Source organism: Pleurodeles waltl, chromosome 1_2 (genome assembly GCF_031143425.1).
Source record: "Pleurodeles waltl isolate 20211129_DDA chromosome 1_2, aPleWal1.hap1.20221129, whole genome shotgun sequence".
In the NCBI taxonomy this organism is placed as follows: Eukaryota; Metazoa; Chordata; class Amphibia; order Caudata; family Salamandridae; genus Pleurodeles; species Pleurodeles waltl.
Genome location: NC_090437.1, coordinates 702,386,376 through 702,399,914, shown reverse-complemented (window position 1 = coordinate 702,399,914; position 13,539 = coordinate 702,386,376). Strand labels below are relative to the sequence as shown.

Sequence of the window (13,539 nt, the reverse complement as noted above, 5' to 3'; positions counted from 1 at the left end):
AGGATATGCCCCAAAACACAACGTGGACATATCACAGAAAACAGAGCTGTTTTTAGCAAAGTGACTACCTGTAGATTTTGGCCTCTAGCTCAGGCGCCACCTAGGGAAACCTACCAAACCTGTGCATTTCTGAAAACTAGAGACCTAGGGGGATCCAAGGAGGGGTGACTTGCGGGGCTCGGACCAGGTTCTGTTACCCAGAATCCTTTGCAAACCTCAAAATTTGGCTAAAAAAACACATGTTCCTCACATTTCTGTGGCAGAAAGTTCTGGAATCTGAGAGGAGCTACAAATTTCCTTCCACCCAGCGTTCCCCCACGTCTCCCGATAAAAATGATACCTCACTTGTGTGGGTAGGCCTAGCGCCCGCGACAGGATATGCCCCAAAACACAACGTGGACATATCACAGAAAACAGAGCTGTTTTTAGCAAAGTGACTACCTGTAGATTTTGGCCTCTAGCTCAGCCGCCACCTAGGGAAACCTACCAAACCTGTGCATTTCTGAAAACTAGAGACCTAGGGGGATCCAAGGAGGGGTGACTTGCGGGGCTCGGACCAGGTTCTGTTACCCAGAATCCTTTGCAAACCTCAAAATTTGGCTAAAAAAACACATGTTCCTCACATTTCTGTGGCAGAAAGTTCTGGAATCTGAGAGGAGCCACAAATTTCCTTCCACCCAGCGTTCCCCCACGTCTCCCGATAAAAATGATACCTCACTTGTGTGGGTAGGCCTAGCGCCCGCGACAGGATATGCCCCAAAACACAACGTGGACATATCACAGAAAACAGAGCTGTTTTTAGCAAAGTGACTACCTGTAGATTTTGGCCTCTAGCTCAGCCGCCACCTAGGGAAACCTACCAAACCTGTGCATTTCTGAAAACTAGAGACCTAGGGGGATCCAAGGAGGGGTGACTTGCGGGGCTCGGACCAGGTTCTGTTACCCAGAATCCTTTGCAAACCTCAAAATTTGGCTAAAAAAACACATGTCCCTCACATTTCTGTGGCAGAAAGTTCTGGAATCTGAGAGGAGCTACAAATTTCCTTCCACCCAGCGTTCCCCCAAGTCTCCCGATAAAAATGATACCTCACTTGCGTGGGTAGGCCTAGCGCCGGTGACAGGAAACACCCCAAAGCGCAACGTGGACACATCCTAAATTTTGGAAAAAAACAGAGGTGTTTTTTGCGAAGTGCCTACCTGTAGATTTTGGCCTCTAGCTCAGCCGCCACCTAGGGAAACCTACCAAACCTGTGCATTTCTGAAAACTAGAGACCTAGGGGAATCCAAGGAGGGGTGACTTGCGGGGCTCGGACCAGGTTCTGTTACCCAGAATCCTTTGCAAACCTCAAAATTTGGCTAAAATAACACATGTTCCTCACATTTCTGTGGCAGAAAGTTCTGGAATCTGAGAGGAGCTACAAATTTCCTTCCACCCAGCGTTCCCCCACGTCTCCCGATAAAAATGATACCTCACTTGTGTGGGTAGGCCTAGCGCCCGCGACAGGATATGCCCCAAAACACAACGTGGACATATCACAGAAAACAGAGCTGTTTTTAGCAAAGTGACTACCTGTAGATTTTGGCCTCTAGCTCAGCCGCCACCTAGGGAAACCTACCAAACCTGTGCATTTCTGAAAACTAGAGACCTAGGGGGATCCAAGGAGGGGTGACTTGCGGGGCTCGGACCAGGTTCTGTTACCCAGAATCCTTTGCAAACCTCAAAATTTGGCTAAAAAAACACATGTTCCTCACATTTCTGTGGCAGAAAGTTCTGGAATCTGAGAGGAGCCACAAATTTCCTTCCACCCAGCGTTCCCCCACGTCTCCCGATAAAAATGATACCTCACTTGTGTGGGTAGGCCTAGCGCCCGCGACAGGATATGCCCCAAAACACAACGTGGACATATTACAGAAAACAGAGCTGTTTTTTGCAAAGTGACTACCTGTAGATTTTGGCCTCTAGCTCAGCCGCCACCTAGGGAAACCTACCAAACCTGTGCATTTCTGAAAACTAGAGACCTAGGGGGATCCAAGGAGGGGTGACTTGCGGGGCTCGGACCAGGTTCTGTTACCCAGAATCCTTTCCAAACCTCAAAATTTGGCTAAAAAAACACATGTTCCTCACATTTCTGTGGCAGAAAGTTCTGGAATCTGAGAGGAGCCACAAATTTCCTTCCACCCAGCGTTCCCCCACGTCTCCCGATAAAAATGATACCTCACTTGTGTGGGTAGGCCTAGCGCCCGCGACAGGATATGCCCCAAAACAGAACGTGGACATATCACAGAAAACAGAGCTGTTTTTAGCAAAGTGACTACCTGTAGATTTTGGCCTCTAGCTCAGCCGCCACCTAGGGAAACCTACCAAACCTGTGCATTTCTGAAAACTAGAGACCTAGGGGGATCCAAGGAGGGGTGACTTGCGGGGCTCGGACCAGGTTCTGTTACCCAGAATCCTTTGCAAACCTCAAAATTTGGCTAAAAAAACACATGTTCCTCACATTTCTGTGGCAGAAAGTTCTGGAATCTGAGAGGAGCCACAAATTTCCTTCCACCCAGCGTTCCCCCACGTCTCCCGATAAAAATGATACCTCACTTGTGTGGGTAGGCCTAGCGCCCGCGACAGGATATGCCCCAAAACACAACGTGGACATATCACAGAAAACAGAGCTGTTTTTAGCAAAGTGACTACCTGTAGATTTTGGCCTCTAGCTCAGCCGCCACCTAGGGAAACCTACCAAACCTGTGCATTTCTGAAAACTAGAGACCTAGGGGGATCCAAGGAGGGGTGACTTGCGGGGCTCGGACCAGGTTCTGTTACCCAGAATCCTTTGCAAACCTCAAAATTTGGCTAAAAAAACACATGTTCCTCACATTTCTGTGGCAGAAAGTTCTGGAATCTGAGAGGAGCTACAAATTTCCTTCCACCCAGCGTTCCCCCAAGTCTCCCGATAAAAATGATACCTCACTTGCGTGGGTAGGCCTAGCGCCTGCGACAGGAAACACCCCAAAGCGCAACGTGGACACATCCACAATTTTGGGAGAAAACAGTGCCTACCTGCGGATTTTGGCCTGTAGCTCACCCGGCGCCTAGGGAAACCTACCAAACCAGTGCATTTCTGAAAACTAGAGACCTAGGGGAATCCAAGGAGGGGTGACTTGCGGGGCTCGGACCAGGTTCTGTTACCCAGAATCCTTTGCAAACCTCAAAATTTGGCTAAAAAAACACATGTTCCTCACATTTCTGTGGCAGAAAGTTCTGGAATCTGATAGGAGCCACAAATTTCCTTCCACCCAGCGTTCCCCCAAGTCTCCCGATAAAAATGATACCTCACTTGTGTGGGTGGCCCAGGTGCCTGCAACATAATAAGGCCCAAAACCTGAAGGGATAGAAGGGATAGCACAGCAAGTTTATAAGGGCATGTTCTTTTATACATCTTTAGACGGACTCTGCTTTGGGGACCCACATAAGTGAGGTGTCATTTTACTTGGGAGACTGAGGGGAAAACTGGGGAGTAGGAATTTTGTGCTGGAGCGGTGATCCTACTAAGAAAAATCAGGAAAATATGCTTTTTTATGCAAATTGTGAGGTTTACAGAGGAGTCTGGGTAAGAAAATGTTGGGGGAGCCACACAAGCCACACCTCCCTAGACTCCTTGGGGTGCCTAGTTTTAAAAAGTTTCTGGGTTTTGTAGGTTTCCCTACATGACGGCCGCACCCAGGACCAAAAACATAGGTGGGCCCTCCCCCCCAAACACAGGTATTTTTGGAATATATCACTTTGATGTGTGCACATACGTCCGTGATGTGCCAAACACTAAAATTGTGAAAAGAAACACACTTCGGTTATGTGAAGAAGACCCCTCACCCACCAACCAAGTTGGTGGCATGCTTCATCATCGGGGTCCCACCTGAGGCACCTAGCGTGTCTCAAGTGTGCTGCGACGCCTGATTACAGCGGAGCAGGTTTTGTCATTTGTACCACACATACTGGTTGGATTTGGCACGAGGGTGAGTGATGGTTCAGTAGATCAAATTTTATTAACAAGAGATTTCACAAAAGTGAAATGCACTGGTAATAACTGAAAGGCCAAAAAACTGAACCAATGACTCACAGCTCGTGAGCTGTAAAGCCACGACAAGGCACCAACCGCTTTACAGTCCATTCACACACCTTTCATACATGACATGCACTAGACCATTCACGCCGCCAGCCACGGGCCCAGCACATTACAAGACTCGCATCCACAGACAGCGCCAGTCAAGGGCCCATCACTTTCATACGCCCACATGCCTGATACAGCAATCACACCAGCTGATGAGTGTGTGGACTGGCGTTTGGCCGGCACTGCCAGCCAAGCGCCACCCCACCCACACCACCAGCCAAGCGCCACCCCACACACACCGCCAGCCCAGCGCCACCCCACACACACCGCCAGCCCAGCGCCACCCCACACACACCGCCAGCCAAGCGCCACCCCACACACACCGCCAGCCAAGCGCCACCCCACACACACCGCCAGCCAAGCGCCACCCCACACACACCGCCAGCCAAGCGCCACCACACCCACGCCGCCAGCCAAGCGCCACTCTACACATGCCATCCCCTTTTTTTTGTTTTTAAACAACAAAGAAACCACTAATCATAAATTAGTACAAAACTACAAACACAAAAGCTCTAACTGAATACATGACTAATGCCAACCGTGAAACCGAACATATAAAAATATAAAACACCAGTTTACGCTCACGGAATTTCCCAATAATTCTTCTGTGTGTGGTAGCTCCTGAAACAGCCACCCACACACAGCCCAGGCTTTGAAGGACAATCAGGGCAGTACATCCTAGTCTCCTTCCTGATACCTCTTCGAGCACAGACTCTACATCTCTTAGCAGGAAAGTTTTTTTTGGCCGTGGGAGGAATGTGCTCAGCAAAGTGACGATCTTTCAATCTAGCCACATCCTCCACCACTGCTTCTCTAGGAACTCTTGCCTGTTCCAGCACAACAAGGCTAGCTATGATAGACTCCTGAAATTTCACAAATGTCATCCTTGACTCTGGAGAACTATCCTTAAACACAACAAAAGCATTAAAAGTTGCCAAGTGGAACAAGTGAAGCGCTAATTTCTTATACCACACATAAGACTTACGAGCAGCAGTGTAGGGTTCTAACCTCTGATCTACTCTATCAACACCACCCATGTGCTTATTATAGTCTAAGATGCACACAGGTTTGCGCACTTCGGCAACCTGACCCCAAACAGCCACAGGTGAAGTACTCTCATCATGGATGGTGCTTAGCATGTATACATCCCTCTTGTCTACAAATTTCAGAGCTAGCAGCTCATCATTCCGCAAGGCACTGCACTGTCCCTTCTCAAGTTTTTTACAGACAAGCTCTTTTGGATAGCCTTTCCGATTAGAGCGGATTGTGCCACAAGCAACAGTGTCCACTCTGAACAACTCCTTGAACAACCGAACTCCAGTGTAGAAGTTATCTACATATAAATGGTGACCTTTGTTAAACAGTCGTCTACCAAGTTCCCACACAATTTTCTCACTAACTCCAAAAGTGGGAGGACAACCAGGGGGGTCAATATTGGAATCCCTACCAGTGTAGACCCGGAAATTATAAACATATCCTGTACTACTTTCTGACAGCATATACAATTTAATTCCATACCGTGCCCTCTTGCTAGGAATGTACTGCCTAAAAACCAAACGACCCTTGAACAGGACCAAAGACTCATCTACAGATATTTCTTTCCCTGGAACATAGATCTCTGAAAACCGATCTACCAAATGATCAAGGACAGGTCTAATCTTAAAAAGACGGTCAGAATCAGGATGATCTCGTGGCAAGGCTAAAGCATTATCTACAAAATGCAACATCCGAAGAAGAAGCTCATACCGGTTACGACTCATGATGGCAGGAAATATAGCAGTTGCCATCAAGGGACTAGTAGACCAATATGAAGACAGCGACGGCTTCCTTATCAGCCCCATCAAAAAAGTTAAACCCAAGAACTTTTTCAACTCTTCCAGATTTGTGGGAATCCACCGGCTAGCTCTAGAGTGTGGCCTAAGTCTGGCAGCGTTGTCCCTCAAAAACTGCTCTGCATACAAATTAGTCTGCTCAACAATCTCTTCCAAAAATATATCGTCCATAAACCACTCAAAAAAGTTGACGGGCAAAAAGTTTTCCGTATTAACTCGACACCCTGGAAAACCAGTAAACGCAGGCAACTGTGGCTGCTCCATGTTTGGTGCAACCCATGCGTCAGGTCTTCCAATGGGAAGCCTTTCAGCCGCTGGCTCCTGCACCATTGGCACATCACTGTCCTCCTCTAAAACAGGCCCTTCATCAGCACTGAGAGTGGCTTCATCATCAGATGATTCATCTCTGACAGAAAATTCACTTCCAGAATCCTGCACTTCCTCCTCTGCCTCAGATGCAGAGTCAGTCTCATATTCATGGTCAGAAGATGACTCAAAAAGCACACTAACAACCTGCTGAGCGGTCATCCTACGGCTGGCCATGATCCTTCCTACTAAAATTAACTGGACAAATACACCACCAACAACCAGCACTGTGTAAGATAAGTAACAAAGTATAGGTTTATCACTAAGAATTATAAACTCAAAAACTATACTGCTCACTTGCCTGAAAAAGCTTGACTCACCAGCAACTACTCTGCACAGCCACAGCAATCACCAACGATATCCCACTAAAAAGAGAAAAAAAAAAGCAAATTAGACATAAGACAACACAATAATCATTGTGCATAACTCTAAGGACAATTTCACACACAATCCTGCATTCAGTACACCACCTACAAACATGTCATTCATGCATTGCAACAATACTCACTTGGAGTAAATTTATTTACTTACCTAAAACATGCAACTACGCAAACCGCAGGACAACTACTGCCAAAACTGCAACAAGCCACAGCAAAGTCAGCAAAAGCTTTGAACTAAAACAAAAAGGAGAAAAACTGTTATTATCATAAAAGTAAATACTTCGCCAGTTGACAAACACTCCGCCACTAACCATTTTTTCATTTTCCCGTGTCTAGTCTTCTCTGCTTGGGGGAAGATGGGCCTAAAAAAAAAATAGGCCAATCTACCCCCAAGGGGAGGGGGCAGAAATCACCCAGATTACATTGCACCCTTTGGGGGGGGGGGCGACCCTTGCCCAAGGTGCCACACCCCCACACAAAGCACACACACACATACATAGTATCCCTGGCGCAATGGGGATTCTGCCCCCCTTGGGGACAGAAAGGCCTAAAAAATAGGCATATCTGCCCCCTAGGGGGGCAGAACTGCCCAAAAATACATGTGGGCCCCTGGGGGCGACCCTTGCCCAAGGGGCCACCCCCCAACACAAAAAATAAAAATCAACAATAAAATCCCTGGTGTCTAGTGGCTTTCTGCCCCCCTTGGGGGCAGATCGGCCTAAAAATAGGGCCAATCTGCCCCCAAGGGGGGCAGAAACGACAATAAATACATTGCGCCCCTGGGGGGAGCGACCCTTGCCCAAGGGGCCACCCCCCAACACAAAGCACACATACATACATACTATTTCTGGCGCTATTAGGATTCTGCCCCCCTTGGGGGCAGAAAGGCCTAAAAAAAATAGGCCTCTCTGCCCCCAAGGGGGGCAGAACTGCCCAAAAATACATGAGGGCCCCTGGGGGCGACCCTTGCCCAAGGGGCCGCCCCCAACACAAAAAATACACATCAACAATAAAATCCCTGGTGTCTAGTGGCTTTCTGCCCCCCTTGGGGGCAGATCGGCCTAAAAATAGGGCCAATCTGCCCCCAAGGGGGGCAGAAACGACAATAAATACATTGCGCCCCTGGGGGGAGCGACCCTTGCCCAAGGGGCCACCCCCCAACACAAAGCACACATACATACATACTATTTCTGGCGCTATTGGGATTCTGCCCCCCTTGGGGGCAGAAAGGCCTAAAAAAAATAGGCCTCTCTGCCCCCAAGGGGAGCAGAACTGCCCAAAAATACATGAGGGCCCCTGGGGGCGACCCTTGCCCAAGGGGCCGCCCCCCAACACAAAAAATACACATCAACAATAAAATCCCTGGTGTCTAGTGGCTTTCTGCCCCCCTTGGGGGCAGATCGGCCTAAAAATAGGGCCAATCTGCCCCCAAGGGGGGCAGAAACGACAATAAATACATTGCGCCCCTGGGGGGAGCGACCCTTGCCCAATGGGCCACCCCCCAACACAAAGCACACATACATACATACTATTTCTGGCGCTATTGGGATTCTGCCCCCCTTGGGGGCAGAAAGGCCTAAAAAAAATAGGCCTCTCTGCCCCCAAGGGGGGCAGAACTGCCCAAAAATACATGAGGGCCCCTGGGGGCGACCCTTGCCCAAGGGGCCGCCCCCCAACACAAAAAATACACATCAACAATAAAATCCCTGGTGTCTAGTGGCTTTCTGCCCCCCTTGGGGGCAGATCGGCCTAAAAATAGGGCCAATCTGCCCCCAGGGGGGGCAGAAACGACGTAAAATACATTTGCCCCCAAAGGGGAGCGACCCTTGCCCAAGGGGCCGCCCCCCAACACAAAAAATACAAATCAACAATAAAATCCCTGGTGTCTAGTGGCTTTCTGCCCCCCTTGGGGGCAGATCGGCCTAAAAATAGGGCCAATCTGCCCCCAGGGGGGGCAGAAACGACGTAAAATACATGTGCCCCCAAAGGGGAGCGACCCTTGCCCAAGGGGCCGCCCCCCAACACAAAAAATACACAGCAACAATAAAATCCCTGGTGTCTAGTGGCTTTCTGCCCCCCTTGGGGGCAGATCGGCCTAAAAATAGGGCCAATCTGCCCCCAGGGGGGGCAGAAACGACGTAAAAAGCATGTGCCCCCAAAGGGGAGCGACCCTTGCCCAAGGGGTCGCTCCCCTACGCGATCGGGCAGCAGGAATGCTCAAAGAGACATCGAGGGAAAGGAAAACCCTTTCCTTTCCCTCGATGCCTCTCTGAGAGCACCCCCACCCCGCACGAAGGTGAAATACTCACCTTCTCCCTTGACGCGCTGGAAGCAAATGGCTTCCAGCGCGTCATTCCCCGTTTCCATGAAATCAGCGCGCGATCGCGCGCTGACGTCATGGGGGGGGGGGCGGGGGGGGGTGGGCGTGAAAGGGGAAGGGATTCCCCTTTCAGCCCTGGCCTGGGGGTGTTGGGGGGCGGCCCTCGGGGGAAGCGCTAGCGCTTCCCCCGACTGCCAGTCCCTGGACGTAATGGTTACGTCCATGGCGCCACACGGGCGCTGCCATGGACGTAACCATTACGTCCGTGGCGGGGAAGGGGTTAAAATGCAGTCACGGACATGGTGGTCTGCTGTCTCCAGCAGGCCACCATCCCCGTGTGTGCCCAGACTCGCAATGGGGTCGCAAATTGCGACCCACCTCATTAATATTAATGAGGTGGGTCTTTGCGACCCCATTGCGGGTTGCAGAAGGTGTCTGAGACGCCTTTCTGCATGGCAAATTGCGAGTTGCAATTTGCTAGTCGCACAGACTCGCAAATTGCAAGTCGCAATTTCCCTTTTTCCTACATCTGGCCTCTAGTTTGCAGAAGCGCACTCTCTCAGACTCCACTACTAAACAGGAAATTACAGATTATGAGACAAAACTTAGGAAATTGTGTATTTGACGGTAAAGCAAAAATATAACTCTGAAGAATAATTATGGAGTTTCCTTGTCAGTTTGACACCACTTGCATACTTTTGATTTTCCTTTAGATACACTTAGTTAGTCCTTACAGACCTTTGTACATCACCAGAGACTGTCACCGTTCCCTCATTCATCACAACTGTTACTTCAACACCCCAGGTCTGCTCTCAGAGACTCTTGGGATCCACACAGAACCCTCCAGCATGATCATGTAGAACACCAGCATGCCCTTACAAACCCTCAGTCTGTTGTCTGACACCTACAGCTGGTCCTTATACTCTAGCATTAGGCCCTTGGAGTTCCATAGTTGGCTTGTAGACACACCATGGCAGACTATCAAAGTCTCTCAAAATGTCTGAGACAGTGCCTTGAGACATCTCTTGCTGTCACCAATCTTCATCTTACATTCAGACACAACTAGTGGCACTTGGAGGCCTTCAGACAACGTTCAGGGTCCGAGAACTTCATATCACCCTTGGTCACTTGTAAAGAGCTCTCCAAGCGTGTTATAACACTCTGTGGCCCATAACTTTCTATCAGGCATCCATGGTTGGTGTTTCAACACCCCCATATAGCCCTCAGATACTCATAGCATGGCTTCAGGCACCTCCAAAAAGCCTTTGGGGAAGGTCAGCCATGCCTGTAGTTGGCGCGCAGTACTGATTGTGGGGCCTGAAGTAGGTGGTTTTGTTCCAGATGTTCGGTGAGTTGTTGGTTGATGGCTTTCCTGAGTACTTTGGCCAGGTAGGGGAGCAGGGTAATCGGTCAATATTTATATATATTTTTTTTTTCAGAGGCTGTAGAGTCAGTGGGGACAGGGATCGGTGGGTGCACCCGAGTGAATGGAAGACATGATGGCTGTAGTGGTCTAAGTGGTGAGCGAAGACCAGGTGGTGATAGTTTGGGTGGTGTGCATTGGTTGGTTGAGGTAGTTGGAGTTTTGAGACGTGAGTTGGGGGTCGAAATTGTTGTAGATGGAGGTTATCTTGGTGTGGAAGTATTCCGCGAGGGAGTCGCAGAGTTCTTTTTTTTAAGAGTTGTGTGGTTGGCCACTGGGTCAATGCAGGGTATAATGGCTGTTTTCTTGGCTTCCTTGATGCGTAGGTGGTACTTGCTGAGGGCTGCTTTATGAGCGGGTCTGTCGGAGGGGTTCCTTGTGGCACGCCATCGTTTGAGTGGGTAGCAGTTGCACTTGATGGTTCTGGACTCTGAGGTGTATCAGCTGGCATGTTTTGAGGTTTTGCTGTTGTTTTGCTGGTTTCAATGGGGCGAATCTGTCAGCGCAGTTGGTGATCCATACAGAGATGTTCTGGATGGCTTGGCCAGGGTCTGACGACACTTCGGGTTGGCTGGTGCTGTGAGGGCCTGTATCCATTTTGTCTCTGTTACCTTGCTCCAGCTGCAGTGGGAGAAGCTGTGATGCTTGGGGATGATGAGCTGAGAGTCGGAGATTGTGAAGTGGACAATGGTGTGGCGGTTCAGGTGAGTTCTGTGATGTGGCGGAATTTGATTCTGTTGCTGGCAGTGAAGATTGAGTTGAGTGTGTGACTGGCTTTGTGTGTGGGTTCATCCAGTTGTGAGAGGCCAGTGTTGTTTAGGTTATTGAGGAGTGTGGTGGAGTTGGCGTCGTTGGGGTCTTTGACATGTAAATTGAGGTCGCCGCGTAGGATGTAGTGATAGGAGTCAATGGCTAGTGGTATGATGAGGTTATAGATGGTGTCGCAAAAAGCCAATTGGGATCCTGGGGGGTGTCTGTATATGTGGGTGCCTCTTATTGTGGTCTTGGTGTCGGTCTGTAGTTGGAAGTTGAGGTGTTCCATGAGAGGCATGGGGTCATCATTGGTGACAGTGCAACGGATAGTTTCTTTGAAGATGATGGTAATGCCCCCTCCTAGTTTGTTGGGACTGTCTTGGTGTATCATCTTATAGCCGTCAGGAGTTGAGGTGGCGATGTCTGGGTTCGAGGAGAGCCACATTTTGGTGATGAAGGCAACGTTAGGGGAGAGGGTGGTGATGGTGTCCCAGATTTCCTTGGCATGTCTGCAGAGGGATCGGACGTTGAGCAGGATGCATTGGAGTGATTCCGTGTTTGTGGCCTTTTGGGCTGAAGTGGTGCAGGATTCAGTGCAGGTTAGCTGGCCTGTGTTGCATGAAAAGTGGCATTGGCAGCAGCTGAAGGGTTCTTTGGTTGATTGCGGGAAGGATGTGTGGCAGCTGTTGTTCTGGGGTCCACGGCCAGGAGCTCCTTGGTGGTGTAGCAGCGGATGGTGGGCTGGCCAGGGATCCTGACGCTGGGTGTGGAGAGGCACAGACAGGCTTGACTGTGGCCTTCATTAAGTAGGTCCTGGGGGGGGAAGGCCGGGCACAGTTAGGCGGAAGGTGGGAAACAGCAGAAGGTGGGGAAACGGGGGTAAGAGAGAAGAAGGAGCAGAAAGGCAAGCTAAGGGGCAATGAACAAGCAGAAGAGAGAAAAGGGAGCGGAAAAATGAGCAGAAGAGAGAAAAAGTAGCAGGAAAACTAGCAAAAGCAAAGAAAAAGAGTCGCAAACCAAGGCAGCAGAGGGTGGCTGCGGGCAAGCTGAACAGGAGAATGCCATAGGGGGAGGAGGCACAAGGACCTGCTCAAGCTTTATCACTCATCATCACCAAATTGTACATATAAGAGCAGCTTATTTTCACCCAATGCAGCCCTTGCATGCTATATATTTGGTTCTCATGAATGAGTATTGTTAAAATTATTTAAAAGCAAGATCTCGGAGTAAGAGGCATTTTACTTACTTAACAATTGCAGAAGCAGTTTTGTATTGGCTCTGGTCTGTATTCCCTAAACATCAATATCATTCATCCACAGCCCATGCATTTTAAATCTACCCCAAACAACCAAATTGATGGTTGGTAATCCTTCAGACATCAATCCACCAAGAACCCTTTTGCCAAGCAAGCCACACCACATAGTCATGTACATGCATCAGAACAACTTATACTTGTCATCACTTAAACTTCCAGAGGCCGGGCTGTGAGGGACTCACTGTAATGGAGGGCACTCTGACAACCAACAGAGATACAGTGCTACAGCCATGGCATACTTTGTACTATAGTAGTAACAGAGCAGATGTTTACTTTGGCATCTCTGTCACTGACCCTTCTTCCCTCTTCCTTGGAATTCTTTTTTTATTTAATTTTATTGATTTGTAAAAATGTCCAGTTCACATTCTTAGTGACTTGTCACTTAGTAAAACCCATGTTATGCTGTACATAAAAGGTAGTGGTGGTGTCCCTTCTGTGTCCTTCTTTAGGGTTGAGCACGCAAGTGCTACGGGCACTATTGTAATCTCTGTGTGGGCTTTTAACCACACCCATGTCACGCCCATCAGTTTCGTTGGTTTGTGGGCTTGCCTTTTAAAATTGGCTTGATTTCATTTGTGAAAGGCATGCATATGTCATGCCTTTTCAGGTGTTTAGCCCTCCGCATGGCTTCTGTACTACTTTTTTCTTTTCTTTTTATTTCCTACACAGTGCGATCTCGCTGGACAGCGCTTTGCATGACATTGACCCAGTCACATAGATAATTGCATAACTGCTTATCAGTTTGACTGCAAGTAAACTTCTGTTTCCTTTTGTATGCTCCTTCACGCTCATGGCGTGGCTCTTTAAATCGGCTTGCTTATGTAAAACTGTATTACTTTTTGTTTTCAATTTATGTGGCAAGAAAAGTCCAGTTAGGGCTTTACAACGCTAATAGCTCTAAGTCAAACAAATGTGAGGCACATTGCATTGCAAATGCTTGTCTTGGATGTAACTGCTGAACTGAGCATGTTGCGTACCTTACCACAA

At 48.9% G+C, this 13,539-nt stretch overlaps 1 protein-coding gene across 1 annotated transcript in view; it reads left to right on the top strand.

Moving 5' to 3' along the window:
- The window catches only part of FBXW7 (F-box and WD repeat domain containing 7), a 547,043-nt gene that overhangs the window by 45,446 nt on the left and 488,058 nt on the right, over nt 1-13,539 (top strand). The window lies entirely within an intron of this gene.